Consider the following 22,396-nt stretch of genomic DNA (forward strand, 5'->3'; position numbering starts at 1 on the left):
ATTTATATGGCATATATTTGAAAAAATTTCAATTTTCTACCACATACTTTTTGAAATATCAAGACTTGAAAATCGTCTTTTTAAATTGCATATATCACAAAAAGACAATTTTCAGGTCTTGATATTTTAAAAACTACGTGGTAGAAAATTGAATTTATTTCAAATATATGCTATTTAAATGTAGTTTACCCCATTAACTAAGAAAAAATATGCGGTTCACTAAATTAAGTTCAAATGCATTTCGTGAAACTACCCCTTTAATTAAAAATAAACGCTTTTTTATGTAGAAGGAAAGGGAAGGAATAACACTAATGTCTAAAATCATTCTACCCAAGTTTTCGTTGAACAATGACATTCTTAAATAAATAATGCCAGTAAGCAAATAAAAAATATAAGGATCCTTGAAAATAAAAAGATTTGCAAAAAAAGGTAACAATTTGGTTAAGGACATTTGGTTCGACAACAATTCAATCTTCCCCCAAATTTCTAAGTTTGAAATTCTACTTATGTGATAATAGATTGTTTTCTAATTAATTTAACATTTTGTTGTCAGAAAACCTATCAACTTCTGTGATCAGACCGGTGAGTCTTCAATTTCGCATCAGTATTACATTATAATATCATCAAAACTGCTTATCATTACAAGAGTAAAAACGGACTTAACCCTTACAGATCGGGCCCCAATTCCCACCTTAATAGATCGGGGGGGGGGGGGGCTCAAAGAGCCCCCCCCTCTATCTTGGCTCCTGGTACAGATAAAGACGTAAATTTTTTTTCTGGTGGTTCATGTGTATTTTTAGAGAAAATTACTTTTTCTAGTCATAGCAGTCAGACCGCTCCTTAGCCGCTTTTTAGCGGCCAGCCGCTAAATTTTAAAACAGCTGTAGAGCGGCCAATTTTGCAGCTAGGATGACCAAATTTTAGGACGAACTTTTATTTTTCATAACAAAAAAATTACTTTTTCTGATCATCGCCGAAAAACGGCAAATAACGGAAACCGCCATTTTCGGCGGTTACGGCGGTAAAACGGCGATTGGCGGCGCAAATTAATATTTTTATCTGTTTATTATTGCTCAAGGATTTACCAAAAAAAATTATAGGTCTCTAGCTGTAATAGAAGCCACGATATTCATGATATATGTCTGTAGTAAAAGCCGGACAAAAATCGGTCATAAAGTCGGTCAGGGAGCGGTCAAACGGTCATAACACCACTTTTCTCAGATGGTCATTGATATCTAAGTATTCACCAAAAAAAATTTAGGTTTCTACCTTATACACAAAAGTCATAATGTAGAAATTAAGATTTATTTAGAATTTTTTCTAATTTTTTTTTGCTACCCAACCGACTTTGACCGGACACCACGACCGACACAGACCAGATATCCTAATAAAATCAACTCTTGCCGACGTATAATTACTAAACTTAAAAAGTCATGAAGTTACAGCTCTCCATCTTACCTACAAAAAAATGAGATTGAAAAAACTAGAGGGGGGGGCTCTTTGATCTGTAAGGGTTAATTTCTTTTTTTTTAATTATTGAACACATCCTATTTTATTAATTTTCTACTGTGCAAAAACTTGCGGATGTGTGACACACTTGCTATTGTGTTAATATGCAGAATTGCAGGAACACCATTGAGGCCTGGAAGTTGTGTATTTTTAATTAAACCTTGTCATCCAGATTTGGCATTTGCAGTCATGAACAAGAGGTTTAAGGGACAGATAAATCTGAATTTAAAGGCAATAATATAAGAATCTAGCTTTCATCTTTTTTATATACTAATATGTATCTTATTATATGACTAACTATTTCACTAAAGAGTTCAACAATCAATAGGTTTAGAAGTGTTAAGTTTGTTATAGTTAGTATAGGTTAGCTAATAGCTCCACTTAGTAGTTAGGCTAGCGCAAGGTTTAAGCCCCCAACAAGGGCTAAAGGCTTTAAACTGCATAGAATTACTTTGGAAGTAGTTTAAGATAAAATAAATAATAATTGAAGATATCTAAAATTATGGTCGGAAACAAACAAAAAAACAATTGCGTGTTTCAAATATATTTACAGAGATAAATAATTACAGGCATTGTAAGGGAGGTATAAGAAAGAAAACGCTTCCAAAAGTACATTCAAAAGTTTATACATTTTAATTTATCTAATGTACATATGCAATCTTGCTTATTTTAAAGTTTGCAAATACAACGAAAAAAAAATACCTACAAAAAATGTTACAATTCATTCATTTATTTGCTTCAATTAATTTTTATTAAAGGCATAGAATCAACAATGCGATCTTAAACTAGTAATTTCTGTAGTAACTAGTGTTTCGGAGCCGGGAGCCGTGGAGCCGGAGCCGTAATTTTCGTTAAAAACGGCTCCGGCCTAGATAAATAAATTATAATTTGGTAACTCTGTTTTGTCATGTGCAAATGCCCTTTTTAAGTTTTTCAAGTCTATTTTAACAAAAACTAAACTTTTAAAACCTTCAAAAGTCAAAAATAAAAAATATTTTTTTATGAGGAAAAAATATATCGAGTATTTCTTGATTTTAGGTCGGAGCCGGAGCTGGAGCCGGAGCCGCACCAAAATAAAACGGCTCCGAAACGCTGGTAGTAACTATTAGGTATAATCCTAGAAACATTTTTTTTAACATATGTTTTCTACTCTTATGAATTTTAAGTAGTTATATAAAGCAGATTAGTATTTATATTTAACCTAGGTATAAAAGAATTTTTATTGTGGATGTATTTCATAGGGGCGATTTTTCATGAGAGGAGGGTGAAGGATTTCTATCAAATATTTCTTTGTAGGTCCTTTGGTCAGCTGTTTATATCGAAAACAAACAGACATCTTGTTACTTTTTTACAAGGATTATTTACATATACATTCACATGAATGCATTTCTCCTTGATATATTATATTTCCTAACAGTGGAGTTAAAGATCAGCATTTGGCTTTTATAGAAAATATTTGATTTTAACAAATATTTCATTATTAGATTACTGGCTAGCCTAAAGGTAAAATTAATAATTTTGAATTGTAGAGTGTATTTCGCTTCAACGAGGAGGGTGTAAAGCCATCTGCCGTCATTAACTAACGTATACAGTGGTTTTCAAAGTCTTTATTACAGTAAAATTACATTGCAATTAAAAATGTTGATGATAATGAAAGTTTACTGTAAAATCATGATGTTAAAAATCTTTTAGATTGGCCATTCTATTATGTACATCCGCTGGTTTTTAGAGCATTTACCAATTTAATCAAATAAGGTATTCATTTGACCCTTTTATCCAACATCCATAATTTGAAAAAAAATCGTATTTTTCGCTATACCCTTAGGGCGAAGGGAGGGGTGGGTTATTTTTTTAGTTGTCTCTTAAGGGTGGAGGTAAACTATCCAAAAATAGGTAAAAACCTTATCTGGGCCCATAAGAAGGTTCTTCGTAAAGGAGAATCACATCGGTCCAGCGGTTAGTGAGATTATAAGCTACATACAGACATCCTATTACTTTTATATAAAGGATTAAGAGAAGGATCAACTGAATTAAAAAGATATTACACATTTTTGTTCGTGCTTCCTCAATTAACATATGTGGTTTTACTTTTTATCTGAAATACTTTTGTATAAATGACCATATATGAAACTCCTATATCCTAATGTACAAAGTAATAAGCTTTTTTTGTCTGTCGCGAAGGATCTCACTAACCGCTGAACCTAAATGGTTGTATTTTACAAAGAAGTTTGTTATAGGTTCTGAGATGGTTTTAGGCTATTTTTCTGCCCTTTCTGGCCCTTCGCATAAAGCACAGCCGCTAATCCAACATATTTACATAATTTTGACCTTCATAAATAGCAATAAAACATTTTTTCTTGGTTAATATTGTTGCAAAAAACAAGGATGACAATGTCCATAAGTTGGGGGATTTTGACGGGTAAGTTTTGGCACTATCTTTAAAAGATTAGGATTAATTCTTATTCACCAAAGAGCTTTAGAAAAAAACCTACGAACGTAAATTCGCAATTATATAACAGCTTCGCACTGATATAAAAGAATCGTCTCGAAAAACCAAAATGTTTTACCTAAATAATAAATAAGACAAGGATGAAAACAATAAAAGAATTTTTCCTATATAAATAAAATGTCCCCATAGCATTACTAACAGACGAAAATATTTTTAGACTGAATGCTTAGTAAAACTAAGACTAAGAGTCTTCACACAATATATCAACAGTCTATGTTTGTTGATAGCAGAAAAAGTAATATTTTAACAGCAAATATCCGAACACCCAGACAGACAGACAAAGAGAGGTACCGATAAGCTTCTTTAATAAATAGGTATATGTAAGAAGCAAGCTCAACCAACAAGAAAAAGAGTAAAAAAAATATTTCAAAATAAGCATAATTCTGCCAACTAACTTTTATATAGGCAGAAAAAATGACATAATTGTATAAATAATCATTAAAGTCCAGTCAGCATAAAGAACCCTTTATTTTAATTTAATCATATTTTTCCCTGTATTTTCTTAAACCATAAAACACAAGAATTTTATGTTTTCGTATTGTTTTATACACGCTTCACTTAAGTCCTTGGATATTTAAGTTGTTAGCAGCGTAGATACTCTATAACTATGGTATGTATGTCGAGATGAGCTGAAAATGAATTGCCTATTTCTTCAATAATTTCCAAATGTGTACAGCAGATAACCCAATAATTGCAAACGCTATTTTCAGCTACTCCGGCCAAAAGGAAAAGCGATATAATGTATAAACGATTTATACATTATACATTCAAAATTTTAATTTTTCAAATTTGGATTTTCTTTTTGGAAAGTTTGAAGCTTTTTTAGCTAGTAGCAAATATTGAGTGAGATAGTACGCGGATGCTAAGTACACTTTCGGAAACTAAATTTCAGTACATCTATGTCGACCCATTTAAAGTTATTTACAAAAACGCATAACCCTACTTAAACTACAATACATACGAAGCGATCTAAAGGGATAAGACAAAATAATCCCTTCACTTGATTAAAATTAGGGGTAGGAACGTTTGAACACTTAACTTAATACATCAACCAATGTTGTTAACCCAAGGAATAAGAATTCTTTGTTAAAAAACTTTGGGGACTAGGTAGCTTAATAAACAGCCCTTTGTCCCCTCTCTTTCTCACACTCTGATACATCAAATATGCCTCAAAAAAGGAGTATGCATGAACGAGAGCAAGTAATTCTAATCACCTCCATACTCCTTGTAATTTTTGCACAATATTTTAGTTATAAGAGCAATAACTCGTTTTAATGTCAATAAAACAGTCTTATATTTTCTGTGAAAAAAGTCGTATCATCTTATTAGAAGTGCAGTTACTCTACAACTAATGTTTATATTGAACCATTTAAGATATCTTACATGCAAATAAAAACAAAGCTTTCTATTGAGGGCAAGCAAAGGGTTGTATTTTTTTTTCTCGTGGCTCTATCTTCTCGTTAAGCGTAGGTTTTGCCCCCACTCAAAATAGCTTAAGACCTGTCCTGGGTCATTAAAACTTCTTTTACATCCTATTAATTTAGTATAAAGTTTTTTTTAGAGAAGCTACGCTTCTAATGTATATGCTGAACGTTATGTAGTTTTTTCTAACTGAAATCTTACAATATCCAATATAATTCTTCAAAAGTGGTTTTCCATGAAAGGTTTTCATGCCTTAAAAGTTAAATGAAGAGGTATAATTTTGCACTATCTTACACCATTTAATACATGGAATTAAATAAAAGGGGGTGTTAACTTTGATAGAGATAATGTATAACACTATGATTTGTACATTTTAAAACAAAAAAAATCAGGCATAAGCTATCTATAACCAGGTATTATGAAGCCTGATTGGAAAAAAAGAGTAAAACTACATAACAAGTTAACAACATAGGTCGATAGCTGAATAAGGGGCACCTAGGTGCTTGTAGGATATAAAAAGCATTTTTAAGTTACCTACTATAAAAAATTCTATTTAATAGATCTCTCCCTTTCTCTATTGCAGTTTATTTCATAAGAAAAAATACACAATATTTGATAATATTTTATGCAAGAAAAAAACAAGGATGATATATTGCAAAACTAACAGGTTGGCAGTATGTCTATCTGTCTTATAAAACTAGATTGGACAATGCATGTATGATAAATTGATGTAAATAGTAAATTTAAACTTTCTTTTAATTGATATTATTAGTGAAAAAGTTTAAATAATAATGAGATTTGTACAAGCAATATTCATTGAAAGTCCTAAAGGCTGAAAGCCAACGAATGAGTGATCAGGTTATTAAAATGTTAAAGTGTGGATATTTTATTACAATAAAGTATAAACAAACAGATGAAAAGACAGCATGATATTTTGTATTATTTATAAAATTTTAAATCAAATCCCAATTTTTTGTTGTGCTAATGCATAAAACCTCATAAATCAAAAAATGCATCATATAAATATGCTTAATGTATGCACAGTGTTTTTCTAGGGGTGTAAACCTTGAGGAAGTGAAAAGAGGGAATGGCAGGCCTAAATTTTTAAAATGGTGGGTGTTTAGAACCCTACCGCCCCCCTTTCGTTCGCTAGTGAGTGAAATTCATTCTGGCTTCATAAAAACAACAGAGTATTAGAGTAGCTTCGCAACTAATACAGCAAAGAATTGCTTTTATGATCTTTTAACCCACAACATTAGTGTAAACGATAACATGTAACAGTTTACCGTTGGGGGAGTTATCGTGTTCGAGTCTAGATAAAACCGCATCATACTAGAGAAGTTAAAATGATAAATACTGCTGCTGTGTCAGGATCCGACTTTAATAGTTCAAGTAGAAGGAAAAGAAGCATTTACTAATACAATTGAAACCAAAGTTATTAGGTATTATCCATTTGTAACAACGAATACTATCAAAAACGAATAAGTAAAAAATTTCAATTTATTTATTTGTAGTACTGCTTACACAATTTTAAGTGACAAGGTCAACATCTCTATGCTGGCTAGACTAATAAATCTTAGCTCGAATTAACTGGCTTATCAAAAAATAATATAATTGCCGGTTTTTCATTTACATTTTTTTCATTATTAGGTTTGTACATAAAATCATTATGTAGATGGAGTGGCATCCCCCCCCCTTCCCCTTCCTTCCTCCTCTTATTGTTAAACAACAACTTACAAAGCTGCTAGTATTGAGAACTAAAAGAATCAACTTATACCACATTAACAAGGACGATTAAGTGGTTAAAAGACACGTTTAACTTTTGTTACATGTAGCTTCTTCTAGTTTCTCACTAGGTTAAAATGCTATTTTAAGAGTTACCAAATGTTTACAAAAGAGTTACACATCAACATTAACAACGTACATACAAACAAGGCCATTTATAGAGGAGCATCACTACAAAAACTTAAATTAACTGAGAACTGCAATTAATACGTCAAAAGTATCATTTTAGTAGAGTTTTAAAGTTATTTTATTCTATTAGATTACAGCCTATTAACTAAATGTGTTTATCTACTAATTTTGTGTCATAAATATGACAAAAAGGTGTAATACCTAGCCATTTTTTGTAGTGAAGGTCTTCTACATATGTGTAAGTAGGTAGTTATGAAGTTCTTTAATGTAACTTCAAGTTTCCATATGATTTATATTAATTTTTCACTTCAATTAAATTATTAGATATACCTTTTGCTTGAAGCTTCTATAGCCCCTATCCTTAGGTTATAGGTCAGAAAATATCCTAACCAACCTAAGACATTTTTAAAGCTTTCCTAAAAAGTAAAAACTCGGACCAGCATTTTAAAGATAGTTTGCTTCAGAGAAAAAAAACCTTACTACTTTATAGGATCGACTGTGCTTCGCGCACCCGCTTGCCAAAAACCTGTGCACGCCATTGTATGATGTTTTATTTTAGCTAGGTGATCTTTGCTGCCTATGAACATACTTGTCCTCGTTTATCATCACGCTCTGCTGGTTTCAATAAAAACGAAATGAACAAAAAAGTTGTATATTTGATATATGGAGATGATATTTTTGTCTACTTAAAGCTTCATTAAATAAATAAAGTTTGACTGACAATCAGTGTCGTTCACTGGGTTTTTAATAAACTCCTTTAATTTTAAAGGGTTGTATCATATTGGCCCAAATCTTGAATTAATCAAGGATAATCAGAAAAATCCAATGATCTGCCATATTTTATTTTCAAGTCAAGTCTTTTCTACCTATGCAATTAGTTTCTAAACGGCATATGAATCATAATCATAACAAGGATGACAACATCCATAAAAGCGAAGCACTGAAACGGTAGGACAAACAGACATTAACACTTGTATAGTGTCAGAACTGAATAATTATAATCAAAGCAAAATTGTAAGTAGATTTGTTGAAAAACTGCTTGATTCAGGATAATGTTTATGGACATACTTACATTTTTAGGACTTGATTATAGAGTTGCTTCGCTTATTACATCATACTTTGTTGTCCCAGGAATCAATATACCAAAAATTTAGATCAATCGGATTATTAGATCACAAAAAAAATTGTTGTTAAAAAAGTAAAAAATCAACATGTTTAAAATGGACGTTCGGACATTTTAGTGATGATTATAGAGTTGCTACGCTTTCTAAATCGTACCTAACTATTAAAGAAATCACCATGCAAAATTTGAAATCGAAAGGACAATCCTAACATGCCTAAATTAACGAAAAAAGCTATCCGTTACGGACGGACGTACGGACGGACGTACGGACGGACCGACCCTAATTATAGAAAAGCTTCGCTTTTAAAAAATAAGGTTAATGTGTCAATCAAGTCATCAAAAACATTTCTTTCAAATATGTGCCCTGTATTATATATAGGTATGTAGTTTATATATTAAACAGGAAAAATAGTTGGTTCTCTAAAATCAAGTTTAAATGCAACTACCCCTTTAGGATTTAATCTTTCCATCACGGAAACATTTTTAAAGTGAGGCTTTTCAATATTAATTAGGGTCAGTCCGTCCGTACATCTGTAGCTCTTTTCGTTAATTGGGACATGTTAGAATTTTGAAACAACTTTTTGTACGATACAATCATTCTATTTATATGATTTTTGGAATAAAGATTCCTATGACAACAAGGTACAATATTTCAAGCAAACCATCTCTATAATCTGTCCTTAAAATGTAAGTACGTCTTTAAACAAAAACATGCACTTACAGTTATACAATTTGGTAGCAAATTTATATACAATACGGGTGTATACCTTTTTTAACAATCAATCAAGTTTTTATGTTCGTTTGTTCTACAGTTTAATTTCAGAGCTTCGCTTTTATGAATGCTGTCATCCTTGTCAAAAGTTTATATGATTGAAACTTGATTTTTTTAATTCACTTGCTCCATGATTATTTAATTGATTATATATAAAACATCGACATGCAATTTATTCATACGAATACATGTAAAAAATAAAAATTCAACCATTATTAAAACAATATAACATTAAGATCTTTAAAACGGCTAGAGAAGCAATTAACACACAACACATAAAGATAGTGCAGAAAATAACCAAATTAAAAAGTTTCATAAAACTAATAAAATTTAGAATTGCTGCTTCGCCCCTTGTCTCTAGGGGGAAATGGGATAAGGGCAATGGGAATGAAAATAGCCTAGAACATTTCATAAAGAGAACTAAAGCGCACATGCCATTTTTGAGATCTTTAGCTTTAGATTAATATAATCGAATGGCCGGTTTAACCCCTAGCATTTCTATATATATGACAAATAATATAAAGTAATATGCTTTTTTTGTCTGTAGCGAAGGATCTCACTAACCGCTAAACCGATATGGTTCTTCTTTACAGTGAAGCCTCTGAGAGGGTTTTGGCTAATTATTTTTTTAAAAATAAGTCTGGTTATGGTTTTAGGCTATTTTTGTGCCCTCCGAATATAGAGCCCCTAGATGCTAGTATGACAAAAGGCAGCTAGAAAGATAGCCTAAACCAATCTCAACACTGACTTAGAATTAAATAGCCTAAAACCTACCATAAAATAGAAAACAATACAATATATTTGGTCAAACATACAGACATGCAAATCATCGTATTAAATTATCAATTTCTTACTTATTTATTAGTATTTTTTTTACAAAATAATTAATATTCAATATAGATCTTTTAATTCTTTTCATTTACGAACTAAATATATTAAATTTTGACCTAATATTATTAGAATAAAGCTTAAATTATCACTCTTATAACAACATTTTTTAAATTTTCAAAATTTGAAATGAGTACGTCTCACTTTGACACTCGATTGGCGATCGCAGCGCAACTAAATCGAAGCAAGAAGAAACTTAAATCAAATGATCACTTCCTGAATTTTTTCGCATTTTCTTTATCGAAAAGCTTACTCTATATAAATATTTATTTTTAATTACGCACGAATTTTATCAATTTTTAATACATTTAAAATAAAAAAAACGAAAGAGCTAGCTCTATATTTAATGTAAATAAATTCAGCTACCATGGACGAATGAATAGAAAAGAAGATTATTTTAATAAAATCTTTTAAGTAGTTTTTTCATGCAATAATATTCTAATATGTATTTACACGAAAATAAAACACAGCACATTTGAATTACAGCGATAGTTCTGCCCCGCTAATTATAATCCCCACAACAGAAATTATTATAATCAAACCAGAAATAATATAAATAAAAAAACATAAATAGAGGTGTGTGCGAAGGGGGGGGGGTTGTATTGTAGTAGAACAAAATTTGAAAATAACCTTTCCTCTTTGTTGACCCTGCTACACATAAGGAGGAAGTGATGGCCAAATAACTCCCCCCCCCCCTCAAAAAAAATATATATATATTATATATAGGTTTTTTAAAACAATGTCATACTTTGTACCTTCATATTTTTTCGTTTTGTTGTATCTAACTTATTACCAGAAACAAAATATATAAGTCAATTTTAAAAGCGAAGTAACCACTGAACCGATTGGGCTCTAATCTTCTGGAATATAGCTACTGGTCTTGCGGTGGTTTTAAGCTATTTTTTTTTTTTTTTTTTGGGGGGGGGGTTAGTCGACTATTTTATTTTTAGTTTTAGAAAGATTTTTTTTTTGGGGGGGGGGGGGGTATTTTTCATTTTTAGGGGGGTTGGGGGTGTCCCACCCCCCAAGAAAATAGTTATAAACCTTCCCGGGAACTATGAGAAACTACCCTGTAAAGGAGAACCCGATCGGTTGAGCGGTTAGCGAGATCCTTTGCTACAAACAACCACACAAACAAACAGACACATCGTTCTACTTTGTATTATAGATATATTTATATTTTGTATATTCAGTTCTGACACTCTACAAGAGTTAATGTTCGTCTTTCATACCGTTTCAGAGCTTCGTTTTTTTTGGATGTTGTCATCCTTGTTGAATATTGTATTGCCTTAACGACCAAATCTATCTAACTTATCTATGAACGACATATAAGACTGGTTTCCAACAATGGTCGGACGGAAGGGGAAGGCAAAAGTTATAAAGAGGAGAGAGTGAAAATTAGGGAGGGGGGGGGGATTTCAATCTACAAAGAAAAACTTTTGAACTAGAGAGGAAAGTTGAAGATCAGATCGTAAGTAGGCCTTTATAGAAAATTCTTCGACTCCCCCCCCCCCCCATCTCCCTCTATACACACCTTAAAAAGAAACAATAAGGAGAAAATTTGAACATTATTCAGCGCGTATATACTAGATCGCGGCGAAGAGAGCTGAACGAACGAGAAGAAAGAAACTTGTTGTCAATTAAGGGCGTGCATACGCTCTTTTGGATGAGGGGGTAAAATGTGTCAGCATTTTCTACTTAAATTCTACTCCCCCACCCTTTTATAGAATTTTATATTATATAAAATAAAATCTTATACATATTTTTTATGGTTCATGCGTTTATAAAGCGACAAAAAGTTTATTCACCCGCCCTCTTCAATTTTTTACTCTTCCATTTGAAATGTTTCCAAGTATGGGGGAGAGGGGGGGGGCACGGCCCCTAGTAGATTCAGCATCACACCTCCAACCCCACCCCCATGTGCACGCCTATGGAATTGTTGTTATTAGGAAAGTATGATCAATTTGCCTTCGGGCATATTTCTAAGCCAGGCCCATAATTATGGGCAAATTTGAGAGTTGAGGAAATGCCTATTTATTTGTTGAGAAAGGAAAGGGGCAAATCTTATAGAAAATAATAGGCATATATTAGTACTTTAGATTTATACTTGCGGTTGCGCCTCTAGCATCGAGGAGTGGATTAGAATTGATAAAAAGAACAGAAAGTAGACTAAAACCATACTAAGAATTAAAAATAAAGATAATACGCATAAAACAATCCAGGGTATCTAGGTAAAGCTTCCCTAAAATGGAGAACTTATTTCAGTATATTTAATCTAATCTTAAGCTACAGACAAAAATAAAATAAGTATTTCTGGTGGTGCTGCCATTTATTGTGAAGTAACTGCTTTAAAAAAAAATTTTTGGGGGGGGGGAATTTAATTTTTTTTTCGGGAGGGGGGGGGTTAAGGGTTTGCCACCCCCTAAAAAACTTTATACCACCACAGACCAATAGGTATATCTACCATGAAGAGTAGAATCCGATCGGTTCAGTGGTTACCGAGATCTTAAAGGACAGACGGAAGGACGGACAGACATCGTTCTACTTTGTATTATAGATAGATAGATAGGATGAGTAAAATAGTAAAAATGATAAACCGCCCATAAGACTTTTTTAAAGGAAACATAAATAAAAAATACATAATCAATGACCCACTTTTAGGAATTAAAACTAGTGGCTTCGTCCCTAAATTCATGAAGCCTCTAAATATAATATTTTTTTTTGTTAAACATTTTGCACTTATTTTTATGCAAAAAGAAATATTCTCTGAAAAGAACCCATTCCAGAAGTTAGCGAGATCTAAAGCCTAAGTCGGACAAAACATCGTCCCAAGAGGTAATTCAAAAAAAAATTTAAAAGAAGGTGTATTAACTTTTTTTTGCTTTTTATTTAAGATAGCTAGCCGGTTCTTTTAGTAAGTAGTAGATGTAAAATTGTCCATAGAATTTAGATATGCAATCGTTTTTTATGTAGACCTCTTATTTTTGAAGTAATTTAATTTTTTTACAGAAATAATTAAGTCAGTTTTAAGGTACTAAAACGCAACAAAATAAAAGGAGAAAATTGCTAGTATGAACAAAAATAGTAAGATCTTTAATTTGACACCTTAATTTTTTAATTCTGTTGAGTAATTATTGAAAAAATCTATTTTTTTAACCTCGGTTTAATAAAAACTTTAAACCTAAATATTTTCTCAAACAGACAAAAACAATATGGGTTCATATATACCTTTAGAATCAGAAAAATATTACAAATCCATTCTAAGCAAAATTGAGAAAAAGTAAAAACTTAAAAAAATAAAAATGGCCTAAAATATTATATTTTTACAGGCAACACTTAATTTTAACTATTAAACTAGCCAATCAAAAATCTCAAAAATTGACGTTATCAAAACTTAACCAATAGAATTGACAAAAAAAAAGATAATGTTCATATAATATATACAGGGTGCGCCACATAAATCCGGACTTTTTTTAAACGGCCATAGCGCCAAAACTACTTGACCAATCAGGACGTTTGACCCCACTTTAAAAAGCTTAGGTAATGACCTTTTTGCCCATTAAAATCTTTGGACGATGGAGGACGTGTACGCCGAGCTGGCCGCGCATATGTTCAACAAGGCAGATTCGAATTGCGCAGATAGATTACCATGGATTTATGACTTGGGCCTACTAAATCTGACCTCAGCCCATCTGTAGGTGAGATGGATTAATGAAACTTGCTGGAGATACTATCAGATACCTAGTGAAAACACTAGAAAAGACTAGAGCTCTCTATCCCAGCTGACTTGGCTTTAGTACTCCGACAAAGTGGATCGTGGTAGATTTTAAGATGTCAAAAACATCAAAAATCTTGAAAATTTCTCGGTTCTTGACTTCAGGGTCCCATATGAAACCTTGAAACTCGATTTAGACTATGTATTGCGCTGATAACCCTATCTTAATCTTCGTGCCAATTTTAAAAAGGTATAAAACGTTGTTCTAGCTTAACTGTGGCCCAAATGAGAGCCGCCGTGTCAAATAAGAGATATAAGTTTTCCGGAATTTTAATGTAGGGAGGAGATTTGAAATCTGCATCAAATTTTAAGGAATTTTTATAAAATTCGTTTTTTGTATAATTCTTTATCTAAAAGCGGAAATACAAATTAAGTTAATTAATTTTGGCATCTGTGATTGGTGGATTTAAAAAATCTGCTCTCTGATTGGATGTCGTACATCATTCAACCAATTAGAACGCAGGTAGTTTAAAATCCACCTATCCTATTGGTCAAAATTAATTAACTTAAAATGTATTTCCGCTTTTAGATAAAGAATTATATAAAAAACGAATTTTATAAAAATACTTAAAATTTGATGCAGATTTCAAATCTCCTCCCTACATTAAAATTCCGGAAAACTTATATCTCTTAGTGTCAAAGGGTAGCTTTAAAGATGGGTTAATTTGGATCCTGCTGTTACTCACTCCTTAAGGAGATGTGGCCTCCCAGCAGCCCCGATCTTAATCCAATGGACTTTTGGGCCTGGAGCGCCATTAAAGCATGAACCAATAGACTCGCCCATACCAAAAAGACCTCTCTCATTGCTCCTATCATGGAGAACTTTGCCTGCTTGAACAGGGACATGGTGACCAGGGTCGGCGGGCGGTTCAGGGGGCGGGTAGAGGCGGTGATTGAGGCTGGCGGCGATTTTATTAAATAATCTAATAGTCATATACATAGGTTGCTTCCCAAATTTTAAAATTCAATAAAATCTTTAAAATTGACGATTTTATGTTTGTTTGTTTAAAAATAAGAAAAAGTCCGGATTTATGTGGTGCACCCTGTACAATAGATACTAAAATAGTGATAAAAATAAAAATAGTGATACTTACATATCATGTAAAGAATGAAAAAGTATGAACAAATATGCTTCAGTCTGTTTAAAAACTTAAAAACAATGCAGTTAAAAATGCATTATTGTTTCTTGTGTTTAAAAAATATCTGTTACAGTGTATGTACATTTGTTTAGGTTTTGTTCAAGTCAACCCTTTAAAGCCAAAAATTATGATTCTTAAAATAAACTTATATTTTTTATTATAGTTTTATAAAACTTTTTCAATTTTGCTTAGAATGTATTCGTAATATTTTTATGATTCTAAAGGTATATATGAACCCATATTTTTTATGTCTGTTTGAGAAAATATTTAGTTTTAAAGTTTTTATTGAACCAAAGTTAAAAAAATAGATTTTTTCAATAATTACTTAACAGAATTTTAGAAGTAAGGTGTCAAATTAAAGATCTTACTATTTTTGTTCATACTGGCAATTTTCTTCTTTTATTTTGTTGCGTTTTAGTACCTTAAAACTGACTTAATTATTTTTAAAAAAACTTAAATTACTTCAAAAATAAGAGGTCTACAAAAAACCGATTGCATACTTGAATTCTATGGACCATTTTACATCTACTACTTACTAAAAGAACTGGCTAGCTATCTTAAATAAAAAGCAAAAAAGTTAATACACGTTCTTTAGTATTTCTGGTGCTGCTATTTATTTTGAAGTAGTTTCCCCAGAAATTTTTTTTTTGGGGGGGGAGGGCTTCATTACTTATCCCTATTACACTGTGTATTGTTACATAATATGATGTACTATGCAGTTTTAATCTTCTTATAAGATTCAGGAATCAGGGAGGTAGGGATATTGGACTGTTAAATTTATACTGGTACCCAAAGTTTTAAAAACATATCTCTCATTTGTACTTTGATTTTGATTGATTAATTGTTTCAAACTAGAAGTTTCCAAACTGTTCAACAAATATCTAAATCTATGTAAGGGTTTATAAGATCATAATTTAAACATTGTCTTATCCCTAAATGTCCCTGAAATTATTAGGCAGCACATATAAGATTTGGGTTTAATAAAAACATTTAAAAACAAGGATGACAACATCCATAAAAGCGAAGCTCTGAAACATTGTTTGTAGAAAATCATTTTAACTTGTAAGAAATGTATAAAAAGTCATGCAACCTATGTATAATTTAGAAAAAAATATCAAATTTTGCAACAACTCATGCCGTTATTGCAATCAGGGTTGCTTCTCATAGGTCCCGAGAAAGTTTATAACTATTTTGGGGGAGGGTACAACCACTCTTCCAAGAGAGATCACAAAAAAAATAATTTTTTAGATATTCTAAAGACTTCAACGAAATATTGACGCGAAATTTTTTTAATATTCAAGAGACTTGATTGTATTATAGACACTAAATAAAAAAAAACATCTAAAGTGCCACTAGAGGTCTCCAGGGGCGTAGCCGCTAGTTAAAAATTTAGTAATAACAGCTGTTGTTAGTGGTCAACACATCGTAGAATTGACGACCTCTAAGAGTCTGCATCTGTCCACCAAATAATATTTTGGATTTAATTAGATTGTTGTTTATACCTTATTCATGAGTCCAAGGAAATCCAATGGGCCCAGGTTCTACGAAATACCATAAAAAAAGAGTCGTTTTACCAGAAAAGTGGTAAAGCTGGTCAACCTGGTAAAATATACCAGTTTCGTGGTAAATTTTACCAGCAAAAATTTTAGCCAAAAAATTAGTCAAATTTTACCATTTTTTTTGTAAAATTTGACGAAACAAAAAAACCCGTTTTTTGTGTTTTAAATAAAAAACAGCTCTTCATAATCAGTTGTAGTACTTTAAAATAATGACTTTTATACAATGAAGCCTAAATTTAAATTTTTTTTTTTTTTTTTTTTATTTTACCACTTTTGGAAGTTTTACCAAAAATGTGGTCAATTTTACAACTCTATTTTTCAGGTTAAGTCCGAATTTTCGGACTTAGACAAAAAAACACAATTTGGTCAATTTTTACCAAAAAGTTGGTAAAATTTGACAAGGTATTTTTTTAGGCTAAGTCCAGATTTTTGGACTTTGCCAAAAAAAATGAACTTGGTAAAATTTGACCAACTTTTTGGTAAAAATTGACAAGGTAAATTTTTAGGCTAAGTCCAAATTTTTGGACTTTGCCAAAAAAAAAAACTTTGTAAAATTTGACCAACTTTTTGGTAAAAATTGACAAGGTAAATTTTTAGGCTAAGTCCCGATTTTTGGACTTTGCCAAAAAAAAAAACTTGGTAAAATTTGACCAACTTTTTGGTAAAAATTGACAAGGTAAATTTTTAGGCTAAGTCCAAATTTTTGGACTTTGCCAAAAAAAAAAACTTGGTAAAATTTGACCAACTTTTTGGTAAAAATTGACAAGGTAAATTTTTAGGCTAAGTCCAAATTTTTGGACTTTGCCAAAAAAAAAAACTTGGTAAAATTTGACCAACTTTTTGGTAAAAATTGACAAGGTAAATTTTTAGGCTAAGTCCAGATTTTTGGACTCTGCCAAAAAAAAAAACTTGGTAAAATTTGACCAACTTTTTGGTAAAAATTGACAAGGTAAATTTTTAGGCTAAGTCCAGATTTTTCCAAACAAACATCCTTCTACTTAATGATAAAAATCGCAAATAAAATATAATGAGGAAATATTCAGACCTAATATTTTCCAAACAAACATCCTTTTACTCAGCACTATTTGCTTTCGTTATATGGAATATGAAATTAATAAAATATGATAATGATTTTATTTAGAATTTATTTCATATTATAACATAACAGGTCATATAGATATTATCCAGGTCAATACTGAAACTACAAAAGATTGGCATCCAAGATAACAACAGTCTAGTACTGATGCCTAAATGTCGATTGATAACAGTGCCACCTGGAGAGGGAAATTGTAATGCTGCTTTTATGGAGATTAATGTACTGAAGAACAATCAGGCAAGTCTCCTACCTGGAGGTACTCTGACTATTTGGCTGGAAGTTATAAAACCTGGACCTGAAAGTGCAGTATCCTGTCTCTCTGGTGACCTGGAGAATTGTTTTGAGGATCCAGAGTTTACGGATTGTTTGATAGAAACTAGTACCTCCAAATTAAAAGTGCACAAGTTTATACTTGCCTCAAGATCTCCAGTATTTAAGGTAGGTTTTTCCATTCTTACTTGTTAATTAAATTCTTGTCAATATTTTTAGGTAAATTTTTAGGCTAAGTCCAGATTTTTCCAAACAAACATCCTTCTACTTAATGATAAAAATCGCAAATAAAATATAATGATGATAATGATTTTATTTAGAATTTATTTCATATTATAACATAACAGGTCATATAGATATTATCCAGGTCAATACTGAAACTACAAAACTTACTAGTATCGTTTCTGTAAATAACATACCATACACCTGTCAAATGTGTAATGAAGTCAATATTTTTTAGAATTTTAGCTTGTGGAATGTTTGGAGCTCTCGAGTAGAACTTAATTAATAAACACCGATTGGGCGGATTGTAATCAATACGCTTTATATGTTAAAGTCAATATTTTTTAGAATTTTAGCTTGTGGAATGTTAGGTGTCAACATTGTCGTCATAATAAACACTGATTGTAATCAATACGCTTTATTTAAGTTAATTTTAACTGACTAACAGAATATTCTCTGTTCAACATTGATCGTCATAATAAAACTTATTAGTATCGTTCTGTAAATTATTTGTTAATTTTAACTGACTAACATATTTTCTCGGTTCAACATTGTCGTCATAATAAATAATGAAATTTTTTGTATAATCTGTGACTGTTACATGTTGAGATGGAACTCTAGTTGTTCTCCATGGAACTGCAAAGCTCCACACTTCAAAACTGGTTCAACTCCAAAATCCTGAAAAAGAATATTCATTTTTAAATTAAGCAATTAAAGGATTAACAAATCAAAAAGGCCTTACAAAAAGGAAAGTTAACGGTTTTGGGAAAATTTCATGGAGAAAGTAGATACAGCTTGTGTACGTGCCTGCTTATTAGAGGAAGTTTAATTCAGTTATCAATACATAACCAGACTGAGAGAAACTAAGAATGTCTTATAACGGGAATTTGGAGTTATGGTATGAATTAAATAGTCGTATGTTAGTTTTAAGAGAGAGTCTAGAGATTAGAGCCAGAACTGACAATGTCGAGATCCAGAGGGAGGTTTGTAAGAGGTTATATCAACATGGATGGATTACTACACATCTTAATCGCTGCCGTCCTTCCCCTCTGCTGCCCGCCGCTGCCCAGGCTGCCGAACTGGCAGCTGTTCTTCACGAAGTAAACATGCACGAGGATGAATGTAATGCTGTTTAGATTTTAATAATATCCTGAATGTACTGTTTCAATAATATAAAGTAGTAAAATCTAATTTTAAATAGCTACCTATCTAGTACATTATTTTTATGTATTAACTTTTGTCTAACCAGTTTAATATCTATCTAATAAATTTAATAATAGCTTAATTGTTAATATAATTTAGTATACAGTTTCATAAAGGTAGTTCGATGTGTGTCTGTGTATATTAACTTCATATTTGTTATGCTTGTATACATGGAAACTACCTTTTGGGGCCGAGGTGTTGCCGTAGTTGCGTGTAGGATTATTCCAACTATCTTTTATTACAAATAATTAAACACTTACTTTTAACGGATGAATTTCTGATGGCAACAGCTTCATGTTGGTGCAAGAAATGTTCCACGGTCGAATTGCGGTCAGCTTATAATCAGAGAATAAACCCAGCTGTGTGCGAAGCTAAACCTGAAAAAAAATATTAATTGAAATATAATTTATATATATTTTTAATATTATTTTACATAAAACACATCTTATAATATCTTTCTATTAAGGGTATAAAAATTCGTTACGCTTAAAACAATCATAAACCTTAAAGGGCGAATATAGGTTGGATATAATATGAGCTTATTTCAAAGGTGCTATTATATAGATTATAATAAATAATTTAAAGATAATGACATATCTAATTGTATTAGTCTGTTTACAGCTTATAAAACCTGTCTAACTCAAGATAATATTATGTAATTAGTGTGGTTCCCTAAGAACTCAAACACTCTACCATCACACAAGGCTTCGTAGCAAGGTTTAATTAAAAAGGCTTCGTTAAAGGATAGTCTTAATAACATGGCCTAAAATATCCATGTTCTTATTAAAATTATTTTAACACTTACTTCTATGTAAACCATTCACTAATTGCAGCGCCCATATATTTTCTCACGAATCTGATTCCTGGTTAAGTCTGAAAAACAATATTAATTGAAATATAATTTGTTAATATTTCTATTATTATTTATATATATTAATAGTAGAATACTTTAAATATTAAGAATAGGATAAAAAGTCGTTCTTATATCATATATCAAAAAGGTTTAAAAAATTATAAAACAAACAGTTTATCGAAGCAGCTTAAAACCATGCGTAAGGTCCTAAATTATATTGATTTTTTATTACATTATTTAAACACTTACTTCTATCTCGCCAATCTTTAATTGCAGCGCCCAAATAGTTATTTCTGATGAATCAGTGTTGCTGAACCTGAAAAACAATATTCAATTTAAATATAATTTATTAATATTTCTTTTACATTCATATATATTAAACCCGGATTATTTAATATTAAGAATAGGATAAAAAGTGTTTCTTAGATCAAATCAAAAAGGCTTAAAAAAGGCTTAAAACAATTATCCTATTATATAAATATATTAATATTGTTCTCTTTTACAACGAAGCTTTTTATTTATTTTAATCTATAGCTGAAACTCAAATTAAAAATAGGATGAGGCCTCGACTTTTCTCTTCCTACTTTAAGTGCCCCTAGAGGCTTCTAAGGGGCATAGCCGCTAGTAAAACTTAAACCGTTAATCGAAGGCAGCCTAAAACCGTACGCTCAAGGTCCTACATTATTAATGTTTTTATATTAAAATTATTTAAACACTTACTTTTACGCAAACCACTCTTTGATTGCAGGGTCCATATATCAACACTAACAGCCAAGACTGGTAGACAAGTACTTTTTTAAACTTCTGAATATATAGCTCTCTAGGCGTTCTTAACTGACATTCATATAAATCTTGTGACATGGACCATCTCCTGTCAATCATACTTGGATATAACACGTATTTTCTCTAAGAGACTTGAAATATAACACTCATTGTTTACAATAGTTTTCAATCGGTATAGCGGCATTCATGCACATGCTCTGTACAGGTATACAACTTTATATTGAAAAATATTTCTTTTATATCCATTGCAATATATTTTTTTATATTTTATCGATGATATTTCATTTAAGTCATTGCAAAAATATATTACATTCACATTAAAAAAAATTTACATTAATTTAACTTTCGTAACCCTGTTTTCAGATGATAAAATCAACGTGCTGGACAAAGTTACCTATTCAATCTGTATGTTGGCAACCGTAACTTTCCATCGGCGCAATAATTCAACTGGACTATATGACTACGGTGCATTTTTGTATTTTAGTAATCATTTTTAGTGAAATTACAGTGAATTTTGAAGTTAATATGTAACATTCTGTTTTATAATTCAAATTTTATCATTAATTATTGAAAATTCTTTGTAAAATATTCTTCGTATTCGTTTTTTCTCCCATTTTTGGGACTCTTTTTAGCTTACGTAATATACAGGACTTTTTTAAATGTAAAATTAATAAATATATGTCTTGCACCGTAGTATAAACGGATTGTCGCAAATATAGGAGTACAATTATAAGAATGAAACTACTTTTTTGGCCCAGAGGTGCCGGAGGCACTGGCTAAAAATAACTGTTTTTAATCTTATGCTTTTAGATTTTTATATTCGTAGAAAACCATGCATATAATACGATATGCTAGTTACCTAGTTTTTTTGCGTATGAATGAGAACACCTGTTCCTATCCACCGGATTCGAATGAATACGAGCTATTTTTATTTTGTAATTTTTTATTTCTTAAATATTCTACCTTTTCAGATAGTTCTGAATAACAGGCTATTCAAGTCAATCACCTGGGTACGCGTACATCATAATAACAGGTATGGGTGTATATTAGCTGTATAAGATTTATTTTTTTTCTCCTGCTACAAAATTTGTTTTAAATAAATAGGGGGGGGGGGGGAAGTTTTGACACATTTGCGTAAACAGGGAGTATAGGCTTTATCTTTGGACTGAGAGTATAGGTTATTAGGGATAAAATCATTCTTATATGATGAATTTTCCCAAGTTTTAATATTTTTTGGATAGGCCTCCAGGTTCCGGAGCTCCAGGCCTTCCCCCCCCCCCCCCTTGTTTAAGGACAAATAAAATACCGGAAAGTTAAAAAACATTAATCACACCCCTCCCAAAAATAAACAAGACAAAC

At 31.3% G+C, this 22,396-nt stretch overlaps 1 long non-coding RNA gene across 1 annotated transcript; it reads right to left on the reverse strand.

Moving 5' to 3' along the window:
* Nucleotides 1–18,282: 18,282 nt before the first annotated feature.
* LOC145305582 (uncharacterized) lies at nucleotides 18,283–21,176 on the reverse strand. Its single transcript, XR_013874627.1, has 5 exons — nucleotides 20,975–21,176; nucleotides 20,504–20,570; nucleotides 20,207–20,274; nucleotides 19,662–19,778; nucleotides 18,283–18,876 (listed from the first exon to the last, which is right to left on the reverse strand). It is a non-coding gene; the product is annotated as an uncharacterized LOC145305582 (long non-coding RNA).
* Between the last annotated feature and the right edge of the window lie 1,220 nt (nucleotides 21,177–22,396).

Source organism: Acartia tonsa, chromosome 14 (genome assembly GCF_053477335.1).
Source record: "Acartia tonsa isolate MP-2025a chromosome 14, ASM5347733v1, whole genome shotgun sequence".
NCBI classification, from domain to species: domain Eukaryota; kingdom Metazoa; phylum Arthropoda; class Copepoda; order Calanoida; family Acartiidae; genus Acartia; species Acartia tonsa.